The following is a 15,801-nucleotide window of genomic DNA, read 5'->3' as shown; positions in this document are numbered from 1 at the left end:
AACAAAACATTTCCTAGGGAGCATCCGCCTGGGAAGTGCTGCCCTAAGCAGCTGCCTGCTCCATGCCTGTGATTCTGCCCTCCTCACTGGGGCCTGAGTGGCAGCCAACCTAACAGACCTTCTGAAATAACTAAACATCTGTGACACAAACAGATGCTTCAATTTGGGCAACACCTGTAAACACTATCCCAGAGGATGCAGGTGTGCCCCATGACCTTCAGGTACCATCCAGCCCTGTGAGCCTGTTTGCTCTGACTCATTAAAAATAGCAATTTAAAATAATGAGAACTGGAAGTAATCGTCCCCTGTAGGAGCTGCTTGGCACCTGATGTGATCAAGCTCTTCCTCAGCAGGGGAGACATTCACCCCCCTGGCTTTAGAAGCATACCTTTGATGTGTGAGAGAGGGAGCCAACCTCCCTCAGCTTCCTGGAAGCGGTATGAATTTATATTATCTGCTCCTCCAGCATCCTCTGAATGAAACTGTGGATCAGGGGTTTCTGTATGCTCCAACTCACCACTTGAGCCAGCGCTAAAATAACACATTTTCTGGGAAAGAGCCCATCTTTGGCAGGTGGAATTAAGCAGTTTCTGTTTTACAGGTAGGTGCAGGTAGTAGGTACAAGCAGTTAGCTCAGGTAGGGGCCCATAGATCATTTTTAGGTGCCACCTGCAAAGAACAGAAAAGGAGCTCCCTCCTTTTGCCCAAGGCCTTCCAAGTGTTTCTCAGGCCTGTTCTGTGTCTTACAGACCACCACACCACAAAGAACATTTACTTACCAAATTAGCCCACAGCAAAGTAATCTCTCTAGAAAACTTACAATATACTAATACATACACAATTTGTAAGCCACTGAGGAATAATGCAAATACATCTGATTCCCGATGACAGAAATCCTTTCACCTATGAAGTGATCGCTCAAGCCATTAGTTACTTAATTTGTTTTTAGGGAGTAATTTTCCAGTCTCAGAGAAGTGCATCATGCTTCTCTCTATGTTGGAGCACACAAATAGGAATACAGATAGGCTGCGAGTTTTTCACACATATTGCATTTGTTTTGGAAAGAGAAAGAAAATAGAGAATGCCCTTAAGATTGAACTTCACAGGTAAATGGCTTCATATTTTAACATGTAACGTTCACTTTTATTATTCCTGTGATTAAAACCACCATTAAAGCCACTGACTGGATATATTTAAAACCCAGACAGCACCCTAATCTGTATATGGCACAACAAGATTGGTGAGACACATAAAAATAACAATGCAACATGCCTTTGCAGAGCACAAGGCATAACTGAAAGATCTGACACAGGGACAGATCTAATGAATTGCACAGCAAGCAACAGCCTTAAAATCGGGAAGAAAGGAAATGGAAGAAGCAAGTAGCAAAATGTAATGAGGAAGCAAGAGGGCCCCAGGCAGTCTGGAGCCGTATGCCCTGAAAGAAGCCAGCAGCAGCCCCAGCCTGCCTCCACAGTACCTGCCATCAGCAAAACATCTCCCGTCCTCTGCCTTCACATGTTCCTGGGTTAGAAAGCATCACCGTGCATTCGGCATGTAAGTGTTTCATGAGGATGTTCTACCACAGGTCAAAGCTGAGCTAGAATGGAGCTGTGCCCTATGTCACCAGTGCAGGCAGGGTCCCAACCACACCATTGACAACTCTCCTCTGCTGCAGGACACTGCTCACACACCTCAGAGCATCGATGTGAGCAGTTTACGTCAGACACCGACCCTGGTGAACGAGCTCTGTCACTCACATGAACCTTTTTGCTTCTGGGAACACCCAACTGAGTGCCCATCAGCTGCAGGAGGGTGAAGTGCAAGCAACCAAAATGATCCCAGGAACCAGTCATACCCTGCTGCAGAGGCAGCCAGGGTGCTCCAAGTGAAGGAGCCAGCTCAGCTCCAGGGACCAGCAGGTACTGGTTAGTGCAAAATTACCATGAGATGGTATTTCCTGAATCACAGTGTGTGTTCATGGCCACTGCTGCACCTGTTTAGTTTTCAGCCACAAAGCAGCAGCCAGAGGAAGTAAGGCTGAACACCAGAGGCATATTTTTCATCATGCTGCAGACAGAAAATACCTATCAGGTCACAGGCTGTCCTTCCTTCTCTCTAAAATAGATTTTAAGTGGTACTAAATCCACTCCAGTTGAAAGTAAAGTGGGAACAATTAGCTCTGTAATAGGGTGAGCAGGTATTTGGGAGGTGCATGTCTGAAGTCTGTTTAAGTATTTTGAAATATGCCAACATTGTTGCAGAAATCCACACTAGCTGGTTATTTACATCTATTGAATAGCACACAGAGCTCTGCTAGTTTAAACAAAGCATCCTGTGTGGTGCAGCACTGTGGCCTAATATAAATTGCTAGTTTTCTGTTGCTTTTAGGCTTTCTGCCCATCTGGTTTTGGATGAAAGCCAGTTTTGGATAGAAGCATTTAGTCACCATAAACAGCCTATTTCAAGAGGGTGAGAGAGGCAGTAGGAGCAAGAATGGGATTTGCATTTTTATCAAGAGCTTTAAAAAAAGTGAATAAAACCACTTAGATGTTGTTTCTGTCTGTGCTGAAATAAATCCATGAGCTGTCACTCTAGCTGGAGGACAGGCATGAGAAATCTTATCCCCCGCAGAGCTCCTTGTGAAAATTTCTGTAATATCATAGAGATTTTCTTTTTACTGGGAGGTTAGAGAGTGAGAGATCAAATTCAGAAAAAGCCTTTGAGGAATTTCAGTGCTAGAGAATTCCTTTAGTTTTCTTACTCTGTAACAGGCTCTGTTTGGAGGGTGAACTCTGAGTCACCTATGTTCCTGCCTCTAAAGCTTCTGCAGCTCTAAAGGATGCTGCACTGTGAGCTCCAGCGATTCTGGTGACTGCTTTATTGCATCTGTATGGAGGTGTTTCTGTGGGGACAGACTGTATTTCAGGAGCTATGAGCTGAACCAGGAATAACCTACTGTGGTCAGTAGAATGGCTCTGGACTGAGTTCAGAATTGGAAATTCACTGGGGAATACCTGGCTCATCTCCGAGTCTTTCTTAGTCCTCAGGGCCCTCTACCCATTTTCCATTAAGATGGATTTGGTGCTTCCCACTCTTTCTGTTTTGTCTGACTGAACAGAGAGGAGCACTGCTTGAGCTTCACGGGAAGGTCTGTTTATATTTAGCCAATTAGTCAAACACATGGCTAGGATAATGGTGACATCCTGTAGTTCAAATGTACCATCTTTGCTCTTCTCAGCAAGGAGATAAGAGAGGCATCTGGATGTGCAGCATTATAAATATAAACACAGCAAGTTATTCCACAGCAGGAAGAAGAGACAGAGATGGCACGTGGGACATATAAATATGCTAACAGAAAGGAAATTTGGTGTTATAGTCTCAAATAGCACATACCTTTCCTGTCCAGCATCTCTTGCTGGAGTCTCCACTACAAAACCATGGACTATGTTGGATTTTGGACTATGGCATATGCTGACATCTGCAGAACAGCTTGAATGGAGCTGTCTGAATTATTTCGGGAACCTTTTTTCCAGAAAGTAAGACTAAAGTTGATCCAAATGAAACAGCACTTCTAACTATAAAAAATTCTTTTGAAGATAAAGACAACCAGATTCACTTTGTTTCACTCAACAAATTGAACCAGAGCATGTCTGTGTTTGATCCTATAAGATTGACATTTTCCTCATGGTATTTGGCTCAAAGAGCTGGTACCCAAATTCCAGTCCTTTTTCTTCCCTGGAGAGGCACAAAATGGAGCAGATATTGCCTGTGCTTCTCAGACACACTGCCAGCACGACTGGCTCCAAAACCCTGCCAGCGCTGCAGAGGGTAAGAAAGGTGAGCAAGGCAGATGGCTGAAACCCTCCAAGGTAAACCCTACCTGCTGTCTTTTGCAACCACAAGATGTTCTAAACTCACCCAGGGTTAATAAAATGCAAGAATAGATTGAGATCAGGAAGCACCAACTAGTTGCTTTCTTTTCTATGTGCGCCACAGTCTGAGCAATCTTGATCTGGGGGATCAAACGTTCCAGTCACAGATGATTCATCAGACACCAATTCCCAAGACACTCCTAGCAAGTACACAAAATCTGATCATGTATTCTGGCCAGGAAGTTCATGAAACACCTTCAGGTATAAACAGCAGATGCAAAATGTGCACAGTAAAATGTCTTTCTTCACAGCTGATGAGTTTAAAATAGAAACCCAGCTGCCTGCATGACATACCTGATGCTGGTGGAAAAGGAGAATTTGAGTCCAACACAAGCTTTAGAAAAACAAGGGACAAGAACATGAGCCCTTGCAAAGGGTGGGCAATACACACATCTGTCTTTATCTAACTGGGGCATTCTGCCTTGACCAGAGTTTTGAGAAGGGAGGAATGAAAAAATCTTACAGAAGACTTGTTTGCTCCTCAGGGCTCCCAGCTGAGTATGACCCCCCACTGATTGTTTATCATCAGAGAATCTACGTTTTCCCTGATATCAACATCAGAGAATAATTAGGACCTACAGGTCCCTGATTAGCCACCTCAGCTTTTAAATTACAGCAAAATGAATATAGTTACCTGAAGAACTGGGAACAATGGCTCACAGTAACCGGAGGAGAAACATCAGAATGATGCCCTCTTGGAAAGGAAACAAATGACACTCAGAGGAAAAGCACAGTAAGATCACATAGGGATGCTTTAGAACAAAGTGAATCTCAGTTTGCGCACTGAATCAGTTTTGCTCAATACACATATCCCCAGATTATATTTCCCTTATAATTGGATAATTATTTTAGACAGGTACATTGCTGTCTGCACAGTTACACTTTTAATGGAATTATGAAAAGTGATAAAATTTCAAACAATACCTGCAAGTGATCTTCCCTCCCCTTTCAAGCAAAAAGCAGATACTTTCAAGACTAGAAGTTATAGATTGCTTCAAAGCTATGCTTTCCTGGTCCTGATGTAAGAAGTGAGTGCTTGAAGGCAGAAAAGTGATAATCTTATATTCTCTTCTTTACCTCTGCTAGCATGGAGGAATCAGGATTTAGTAGCCAAGTGCCACTGTGTTTTAGATACAAATTAGACTGATTACATTAGATAAATACCCTCTCCAGTGGACAGCCATGCCCAGCTTCCAGCAGACCCTCTGCTGATCTTCACTGGCCTGCCTCAGGTGCTCTGGAACACACAACTCCTTAATAAATTCTGGATATCTGAAGGCACTGTGGATAGGGAGCACAGCACACAGAAATGCAAAAGCCTGCACTGATGCTTGGTAGCATCATAGGAAACCCCAGCACTCCTCCTTCAGGGATATTAGCTTCTCAAAATGGCTGAGGATCTGAACAAAGAAACCAAAACCACAACGAAGTATTTAAAATATCCCCTGATGTTTTTTCTGCTCAAATTGATGAATTTGCAGAACAGATGTTTTACATAAAACTGGCTTTGTTTTTAATTGGAGGAGATTATTTAAACTATGTCTAGGCCATATGGTCCTGTAAGTCTGACTCCCCTCTGCCATTGCTGGAGAGGCTAGCTTGGCATCCCTCTCTGTTTTCAAGTCATTTCCTTTTTACAGATTTAATAGCTGCTATTTTTCTTTTTTATTGTTGGTCCCTAGGTCCCATTACTATAAATCAGGGTCTGAGGCCCAAAATTAATTCAAAGGTGGATTTGGAGAAGTTGCTTTGAATGATTTTCGGTGGTAGGTTGGTCTAACAGAACGTAAAGGTAAATCCAGATTTGAGATACAGAAAATGCATTGGGAAGAATGATGACAGTGAGTTCCTCTCCAAGCTGCCAAAGGAAGACCTGCTCCTGGCTGGCACATTTTTCTGCTCCTTCTCCCCTTGCAAGTGTCGCACTGCAGAGCTGCCAGGGAGGCCTCAGGCTGGAAGAACATGTGATGGCTGAGGGCACTTCCCTGCCCCAGCACTGCACTGGGCATGTGGCTGGGCTCAGTGCAGCCTGGACATCTGGGGCCTATTTCTATTGCACCCAATGCAGCCCATGAATTTTCATCAGTTGAGAGTAATAATGCTCCTGGTAAATTTAAATCACACTTTAAGAGGCTGGGGGTGCAATGTAAACTAAGGGTGCTGTTTGGGTGAGGTGGTTGCAGTGAGTCTGATAGCAGCTGGAGGCAGCCAGGCAACCCCACAGATCCTTCTCCCTTTCTCCCCAGCTGTTTTCTCCAATACCTGTAGTTTACTGGTTGTTATATTAAAGTATCATCCTAATGATATGCTTCACCTCAGTGTTCCCATTAATCACCACGTAAAACCAGGCCACTGCTGCTGCATGGGCGAACTCTGCTTGAAGCAAAGTCAACTTTGAACACAGGAGTTTGCCCTCAGAGAGTGTTTGGCACTGAGAAAAAAGGAACTTGGGAGAGATGATTACTTGAGTTTGAGTCCTCCCTATTGCTTGCCTTGTGCACTGCACCCACTGAGCCTTTCCAGCATTGCTGCATGATCTTCAGCCATCACAACAGTTGCAGTTTGAGTCCCACAGTTAAATCCTGAAGCTTTCATTCCCTTCTCCATAATACTGCTATTTACTTGAGGTGACCTCATTTGCCAAGTGATGTAACAGGGTGCACGATCGAGCCTGGCACGTCTAAGCAGATGTTTTCAGTGGACACAGAAGCAGCATTATGAAAGAAAATATCGCCTAAAACCTGAGCAGCACAAGAGATTACAATGGCCTTTATGCAGATCAGCTTACCTAAAATAGTGTTGAAAGGCCTTTGGCTCCATCATATGCTTCCCTTCTGAAATGAAAGACTGTTGCTTGTACTACTGTAATGTGACTCCCAAAGGAACCAGCAGCTGCAGGTTTTGAATTTTATCATTCTTGGCCACTCTGTTTGATAGAGTTGACTGAAGCATGCCCAAAGGACACTCCTCCCATAAAATTTTCTTCTTTAACTACAATAATAAAAAATGGTCGCACGCTTTTTTTTGTGTGTGTGTTTTGTTTTAGTTTCTAACAAGGTAATAAATTCTATTTCAAACAAGAATATAAATCCAAGGAGTTTGATAGTTGATCTGACTTGCTTTGTTTCAACTAAAAGGAAATGCTCATTGACTTTGCCATTTATATTTGCTGTCATGTCACATTATCAGGAGGGCTAAATATGGATCAATGAAGTCCAGCACAAACAAGTAGAAGATTGAGAGGAGCCTGAAAGAACTTGCTATGTTCATTTATCAAAGGATGAGCAGAATAATAAGGTCTATTGATATGCACATTCCCAGCTTCTGCTTAATTTCTTTCCCTGAAGACACTTCCAATAAAATACTATGGCCTGTGCAATCACTGTTACATGTGAATTGTTCCTGGACGAATACGTTCATTTCTGTTCTTGCTAGACTCAGTTCAATCAATATGGAGGCCTCAATTTTCACAGACAGATGTCTATGTTTATCCACAACACTCATACACGTGTTCTTTTGTTCCCTAAAACCATATTTCTCTTTCGCACTCCACAGATGCAGAGGAAGGTGACATGACCTGAGCTTAAAACATCCTCAGGGTATTTGACAACATGTAATACAAGTGTCCAGGATAAACAAAAGGTTCTGGTAGAGGAGTATAACATTTTCAGCCTGAAATCCAAGTACACTTAGTGTTTGACATTACCATATCCAGCGTGTCTATAAAGCTGTGTGGAGGACATGTTCAGGGCAGCTCAATTAGAGTTACTGCTGGGGATTTCAGAATCACAGAGGAGGACCAGAGCCTGAAGTCAGTGAAGTTCAGTGTAAACTGAACACTAACTTCCTCTGGGTTTCTTTTGAAAACCCTTGGCTAAATCTCCATCTTATCCTTAATTAGCAGATCTAAAGATGTGTGCTCAAGGGAACCACATTTGATTTTTTGCTAGTAACTGGGAAATAAAAATAAACTGAGTAAAAAATTCTATTACAGTGAATCCATAGAGTTTGACAGTGGATCTAAGTTGCTTTGTTTCAGCTGGAATAGCAAGGGATTTTGTGGCATCCTGGGGGCAGGCAAGAGGGACAACAGGAGCCCATGCATGGAGGGATAGAAGCACTGGAAAAGAATAGGGCTGTGGTAGAACTGGGGCTGCAGAGATGGAGGACAGATGGCAACATGGGAGCCTGGGGGTAAGCAAAAGAAGATGGTGAATACCAGCAGCAGTGACTGGCCTGGTTGATACACAGCCTTCAGTGCTGATTAGCACTTGTAACAAAACCAAGTAATTCCCATACAAAACTTGAATTTGAGATCAGGTTCTGAAACTGCGTACTGAAGAATCCTAAAATGAAGGAAAAAATTATTAATCTTTGCTGCACTTGCTTCAACTTCACTTCCTATTACTCTTACATCCACAGCCTGCCTGCCATACTTGTGCTTGTAGCTATTAACCTTGTGTTATCCCACCTACTTAACCTGAACATCCAACAGGACACTTTCTTGGCTGAATATTTCCTTTTTCAGCCACAGAATTATTTGTCCCCCAACAAATTCTGTTTTATGAATTCACTATTACCTCGTCTACGCTGTAAGATTTTTGGCATAAGCATCTGTTTCCTTTCATAAAACAAGAATGATAAATAATAAGTAAGCAATTTCCTCTATCCCAGGTAATACAGTAGCAGAGCTGTGTGTTCAGATCTCATTAATCCCCACCCAATCTAAAGAAGAATCTGCTGAAATGCTCTGGTTGCCAGAATGAGTCCTAAGAGGAGGGAAAACATGCTTGAAGTAAAAGAAAATGAATTAGCCTTTACCGCATGAAATAGGAATTTACTGTTGCATCACCATGCCTAACACTATGGTTATAAGGCGGTTGCTCTTTCAATGATAAATTTCTGCAAGAAAATGATAAGAACACAATACAAATCATTTTTCCTTCTCAGGGTTCACATGTAAGGCCTTAGCAAGTAGTAACCCTATTAAGAGCATGTACCTAACTTATCACAGCCTGCACTGTTTCCTTCTCTTCTTTCTGGGTCCCCTTTCTGTCCTTTCAGCAAAAAAAGGGACTCTTCATCACACTGCTCCGTATTGTACCATAACTAATGTCTGGTTGGATCAAAAGTGCAGATAAATGAATTTGCTTCTCCTATATCAAAGGTATTTTTGTCTGTAATATGCACCATTGAGACATGGGAAAAAAGCAAAGAGAATCTGAAAAGTAAGTCTGAAAAGTCCCTGCAGAAAAGAGAGAAACTCAGGGGAAACAGTATTCAGAGGCAGGTTTGCTCCTGGCAGACAGACAGAGGTTTTTGGTCACTGCTGTACCACTGTCCAGCTGCAGCAGCAAGCTCCTTCACCCCCCCCCCCCCCCCCCCCCCCCCCCAAATCTCCACATTACAGAATTTTAAGAGAAAGTTTGGCACAGAAAGCCAGAAAGAAATGTAAAGGGGTAAATAGACATTTCTGTACACTCACAAATGTCTCTCTTATGCTCCTTTCTGAATTTGCAGAGTTTGATGCAAGAGGCACAAAGAGGCACAGAAGAGCAGCCACATTTATGCACAAGCTTAGTAAAAATTAATAGGACTTAAATTGCAAAGGGTGCTATTTTGTGAGTCAGGACTGATGTGAGTACTCTCAATCAGGCAAAACAAGCAGCAGTCCCAAAAAAGGAAGAGGGATTTAAGTATGTGGTGAAACCATTTGATCACATGATTCTGCAGCATCTTACAGGGTGGGATGCTCTAATATGTCTGGGGAGAGGGATATGGGTCATTGAGAAATAAAAAACTTGGTTCCATTTCCCAGACTCCATGTCTCCACTTATTTTCTTCGTGTTATGCCAAGCACATGGCAACTTCATTATGGAGACCACAGTCATATCGCATGGATATTACTGATGAAAGCCAGAAGAGCACCTCCAAAACTAGACAATAGATTCTGCCGTGTCTCAGTTTCCCTATCAGTGATAGTAAAGACTTATGAAGAGTCTTATTTCAAGAATGTCTATAATGCCTTTTTCTAGCCTTCCAGCTGAAGTCCCCAATAAAATTGAACAACACTACAGAGACTTTAGATCACACGAAATATCTTTGTCAGGCTGAAATCACGAGTAATAAGCATAAAAAAAATGTAGATGAATGTGCAACATTTTCCAAACTGAAGCCAAGGCGAATTATAGTTCTTCATAGATATTTCCAGAGTATTTACACAGACCACAATGGCAATAGTACTAATGTAGCTAAACCTTATTTCTTTCATGTGAAAAACAATTTCATCTTCTATAGAAAACAACGTTTATCACCCAGTTATTTTTTTCTACCTCTTTGAAACTTGGCAGGCATTTGACATCATCTGTCTCTATTAGGATGCCATGGGTTATCAGCACTGGCTATTTGGACAATTACAATCCCAGATGGTTCTCTTGCAAAAATTTCTACCGCTCACTGGCATCCCTACATACAGGTGAATTCTATTTGTACGGTAAATATCATTTACTTTGGCTGACTCCATTTTCCTTTTCTGACCACTGTCCGTCATTTTATGTCATTCTTTTTTCTCAGCCTTAATTCCACACTGCAACCCAATATAATTTGAATTATCATCCATTAAGTAGGCTCTACTTTTCTTCTTACAAACTATATGATAGGAATTATTCTGTTTTATGTATATTGTTTAGCAATAACAAGGGTATACTTTAATTTATGAGAATTGTCTGTGTTACCATAGGAAATAAATGCAACCAATGTAAATTCATGTTTTAGCCATGGTAACTGAACCTTCATCAACTATTGACACAGTGCAATACTTTAACTGATTCGAAGTCTTCTGCAAACACATCCTCTATGATTTTTGGTAAACGTGAACATGCCAGAAAAAATGAACTGCTTTCCCTGCTTACACACTTTTCTCGTGAAAAGAAGTAAGCTTATTTTAAAAGGAATTGTTAAAACATTTTTTAATTACTGAAAATGGGAAGGTAGCCACAAAAGCAACACTGAATGAAGTGAAAAAGTGATCTAATGTCACTTCACAAAAAGAAAAAGTAGCCATTCAACAACACTAAACACAAAGGCACAGCACCTGCCTGAAAAATAGGCAGGAAAACTGTCATTTCAAAAATGGGCTACAGTCCTCTGCTATACATCTACAGCTATAGATCTGGTATAGTAAATATAGGTTTGGTTTTCTCTTTTTATAGAAGTGTTTCTAAAAAACTCCTTTGGCAACCACTAGCAAAGCCTTTACTCTCAAGCAAAGTAAACACTCTTAAGGAATTTGGTGCTGTTGTTTTGAGGTACAAGTCTGCTCTCCCCACCCTCCAAATGGATACCAAAAAGAGGATGATTTGTACAATTGCATTGCTTGAGCAAATGCCTCTTAGCTGGATTTCTCCACAAGTGAAAGCTCCAGCACCACCTGCTCAGAGTATGAACCTGCCACAGCTCAGGAAAACTGCCCTGGGACTTGAGTAACACTTCCTAAACCTTCATTCACCAAAGCTGTTTAGAATCAGGGATGGAAAATGTAAAAGCCAACATACCTTCCCCTCTGGCAGTTCAACAGGTGTGTGCTACATTAACCAATCCTGTCTCTGTGCCACTGCCACCTTGACGTCATTGTTACTGGGTTGACAAAAGGTTTCCATGACAAATGAGAAAGCTGATCTGTTATCTCCCCTTTGGAGGAAACTAAAATGCCCTCTCTCCCATATTCTGCTAGACCCACCCATCTTGTTTTTGGCACATAGCACAGAGGGTGCGTTTTTGTGATTTATTTAGATTTCCCTCTGTTCTGGAATAGAGAACCCAAGTTGTTTGTTGTTTTTCCCCTAACTTAAACTAGAGGGTGTCACCCTCATTCCACAGTGATCCCACCCACCTCACTCACAGCACAACCTCCTTTGCAGGCTACCATGCTCAAAAAGAGAACAGATAACACAGAAAGAGGACAAACTTTGAAGCAGTGAACAAAAACACTATTAAGACATTTGATTCTGTTCTTGGCTATAATTTATTAGCTCTACTAACAGGCATGGCCCATAATAGTTAGCAGATGTTTGAAATATCTTGTTCTGAACTTTGCCTAAGATTAAAAGGATCTTGTAGAATTTAAATAGCAGCTGCAGAATGAAATAAGGTTGCCTTTCCTAGCGTGACAGAAATGTTCATCCTAGCCTTAAACAAGGAGGACTGTTTTATGTTCTGTAAATACTGAGGAAGCTAAATTTCTGTGCACAGGCTCCCACACATTATAAATTTTATATGTGTCTAATTTGCAGCAATTGACATGAAATAACCCCCATGAAAAAGGCTGGCCCAGGTGCCTGAATGCTTCTTACATTTGCTACAATTAACCCCAGACCTACAGCTCACCACAAGCAGGAGGACAGACTATTTCAGCCATGAACATCAGCTTAGCAAATTTGAAGGTACAAATTTATTTATTATCAACCTTGCTATTCTCACTACAGAGAGGGAGAAGCCAGCAGTCGTCAAAGAGGATCATATCCTGGATATGGAAACAAAACCAAAGAATCTTCCAGGAGCAATAAAATATGTTTCAGTGCAGCTGTGCCACCCCACCAGTCTTACTTGCCATGCTGGCCCCGGCAGAGATTCTACCCTGTGCAGCAACGCAAAGTTGCCCTTTTTTTTAAGCACTGGGTCTGATGCTAAATTCAACCTCATGGGTGTGGTCTCTGTGAATCCTCTAGGACTGCTGATTCCCCTGCTTCTTGTTCCTACAATGATTAAACTTCAGCCAAAGGCTAGCTAATTAACTGGAACAGATGGCTAAGCTTCTGAATTGAGGAAGTTAGCATACAAAGAGCTAATTTGAAAACAGGTTTAGATCTCAAAATGAATTACTGTTCCCTTTCAGACTGCATGTATTTCTTCTTTGCTTGACATTGTGAACACATTCTGATTTTTCATTAATTCCCATATTTGCAGATTTTTTGATGTACACAAACTCAGATCTTTTATGTGGCAGATTTTGAAAGACCTTGTGTAGTGAACAAAGATGTCCCTAGCCTTCGTGCATCTGGTTTGAGTTAATATTTTTATCCCCCTAGAATACCCATGATTTTTTCCTAAGCTAGGCTTTTCCTAATACACATGTTTTAGTAACGTAAGGTTGTGATATACTGCTCTCCAACAGATGTGATTTTGGAGGCTAGCCTGAGGAGTACTGCTCACCTTCAGAGGGAGGCAAAGCCCAAACCAATGGTGTGCTATTGTCTTTGGGGAAGACAAAATGCCTTCTTTGACTCCTGTTAAGATTACTTTAAATCCTGCTGCATGGCAGCTGCTTACAACTAATGTGGCATGTAATAGTAAAGATGTTATTACTGAATATGAAAACAGCTAACACTTTTGCAAATCTAATCAATGTGTTTAATTCATTGTCCCAGTGAAGTTCACAACTCTTAAGACATTCAAGCCAGTGCAGGACTTTAAAACATACACTTAACCTCAAGCCAGTGCTAACTCTATTCCTATGGAGCAGAGTACAGCATATGCTTAACATTAGGGGCATGTACTTAATGGGCTCATAAAACACATCCTGGTTTATGATTCAGCACAAGCAATTTGCAGCTCTGTTTTCATCCTCCTTACAACCAGTAAGTTGTCCACAGAATTACAACAGGCTGGGGGCAGGAAACAGAGCACTGGTCTCATCGATGGAGCCATTAGGCTGAGTGAGCACAGCACCAGCACTAGACCAGGACAAGCCAACTCACACCAGTCCCAGTGGCAAACCCTGGCCAACATGTTCCATTTGGAACCAGAGAACAGGCGAAGGAAAACCACCACAGCTAATTACACACCAGAGCCGTTTAGCACAACAAAACTAAATGCTGGAATAATACCCACAGGTGTTTTTACTACAGATTTACCGTAACTCCACCACTCCCAGCAGGTGTCAACACTCCTGACTGGGAGAACAAACCACCTGCATGTATTTTTTATTTAATTACTACGATTTTCAGAAATTTGCTGTGCAGTGCTCAAAGCGGAGTCATTAATCTTGAATAATCTCTTTGAACAACAATTTCAACTTTTCTGAGCCTGTAGCCCCTCTATAAAGCAGTGGCTGTATTGTCTGAGCAGAGGATTTTTACGCAAGGCAGTTGCCATGGCAATGTGACAGGGAGGGCAGAACCCAAACAATAACTGAGCATCAAAGAATTTTAAGTGCAGGGAAAATTCAGAACTAGATTCCATATTAGAGCTATAGGGTGTCCAAACTGCAGATTTTAAAGCTTAGGAAGGCTGGATATTATTATAAGCTCCCTTAGGAATGGCCGTATTCCAGTAATGCATTATCACTGATCTGTTCCCATTATAATCCATCCATTTCACAGAAAACGACATGTTTGGTAAGGGAGTGGAAAAGCAATCTGAAAAGGAACAATTGCACATCTCAGCTTTTGGTAGAGAAAAGAGAAAGAGGGAAGAGGAAAAAAAGGTTATAATCCAAACTATATTTCAATAGAAAGCCCGGCTGTTGTAAAAATAATAATGGTCTTGGCTAGTTGCTTGTTGTGAAATAATGAACTTTGTGCACCTTTATAATATTATTGCAGGCATTCTATAGAGCACCCTAACAAAAATAGATGGCTAACTAAATGAGAAAAGGCTGCTGCGTTGTTTTATAAGGCAATAATCCAGTTCCAGAACACATAAATCGTAAACTTCAAACCAAAGAGTTTATACCAAAAAAACACAACACAACTTTATTGTTATTGTTACCCTGTTGCTCTTGTATATGCTGTTACAGATGTGTTTGCAAAATAATTAAAATCTGAAAAACTTAGCGGTGGGACAGACTATAATTATGTCTCAAGAGCGCTGAGTGCCCCAAGCTGTTATGAACCTTCATATAAAAATGATGCCATTTCTACATTCGTATGGACTGGTTTGCCACTTAAAGATGGAAACATACAGTCATGGAAGGTAAAATTACCTAGCAGAAGGCCACTGCCTGGGACATCTTGGTTCTAACTCCAACTGTCTTTTTTGGCCAGTGTTTAACTTGGATGACTCCACTCTCCCATACCTCTTCTGCATCTTGGAAATAGGGATAGTGCCAGTCACTTTGTCATGAGACCATGTACAAACTTGCATTTGAACTAATGGTTATTTTTTGCAAGAAACATGCTGTTTGGATTATCTTATTTCTGGCAAGACAAAAGCCACCTCTGTGTTGGTGAAGTCACCAGTCTCCTCAATACCCCTACTAACCCCCGTGCCTAAAAGTGTGGCTGATATTCTTCCCTCCATGACGATGAGATCTATGTGTGTTAGGGCTGGTCCTGTTTACCTGCACGAAGCTTACTGATCTGTTTGGATCAGCAGCCTGTTCTTTTTGCTCCTGACTGTTCACCCAGCTGCAGGCATTAGTGGCATACTTCTAATTTTTTTGGCTTCTCATGCATAACTAGCAGTCCCCACGGAGCAGGCCCAGTGCAGGCCAGCTTCCCATGGGTCTAGGCTGTGTGGTCACCCTCCAGATACAATGGAAGCTTCTCCTGAGGGTCAAGCATCTATGAGGCCTCTCAGCCATGTGCAGTCTTTAATAATGTGTGTGTCCACAAAGACATGTCTTCATACTACTGCATTTCTCCTAATTAGAGCTACTTCTGGGTTGCTGTCCCTATCCTTACGCTGATCTCCACAGAAGTTATTTTTGAGATCAGAAGCTTCTGCTGATTTGCTTGGAATTTGTCCAATGAGTACCGAACTTGTTAGAGCGCAGAGCACAAACAGATGTGCAAAACATGAAAGAAAACACTGTTTCCATAGAAAATGGAAAAGTTTTAAACTTTCTCCTATCACAAAGGTAAGCACA

General features: G+C 41.7%; 1 protein-coding gene across 8 annotated transcripts in view; it reads right to left on the bottom strand.

The window, feature by feature from the left end:
- KALRN (kalirin RhoGEF kinase) overlaps nt 1-15,801 on the bottom strand; it is a 508,531-nt gene that overhangs the window by 101,438 nt on the left and 391,292 nt on the right. The gene's annotated exons all lie outside the window — the stretch shown is intronic.

The sequence above is a fragment of the Pipra filicauda genome, unplaced genomic scaffold, assembly GCF_003945595.2.
Source record: "Pipra filicauda isolate LSUMZ 115617 unplaced genomic scaffold, ASM394559v2 scaffold10_size6260569_pilon, whole genome shotgun sequence".
NCBI lineage: Eukaryota > Metazoa > Chordata > Aves > Passeriformes > Pipridae > Pipra > Pipra filicauda.
The sequence above is the reverse complement of the archived record's forward strand: the minus strand, read 5'-3'. Positions and strand labels throughout refer to the sequence as shown.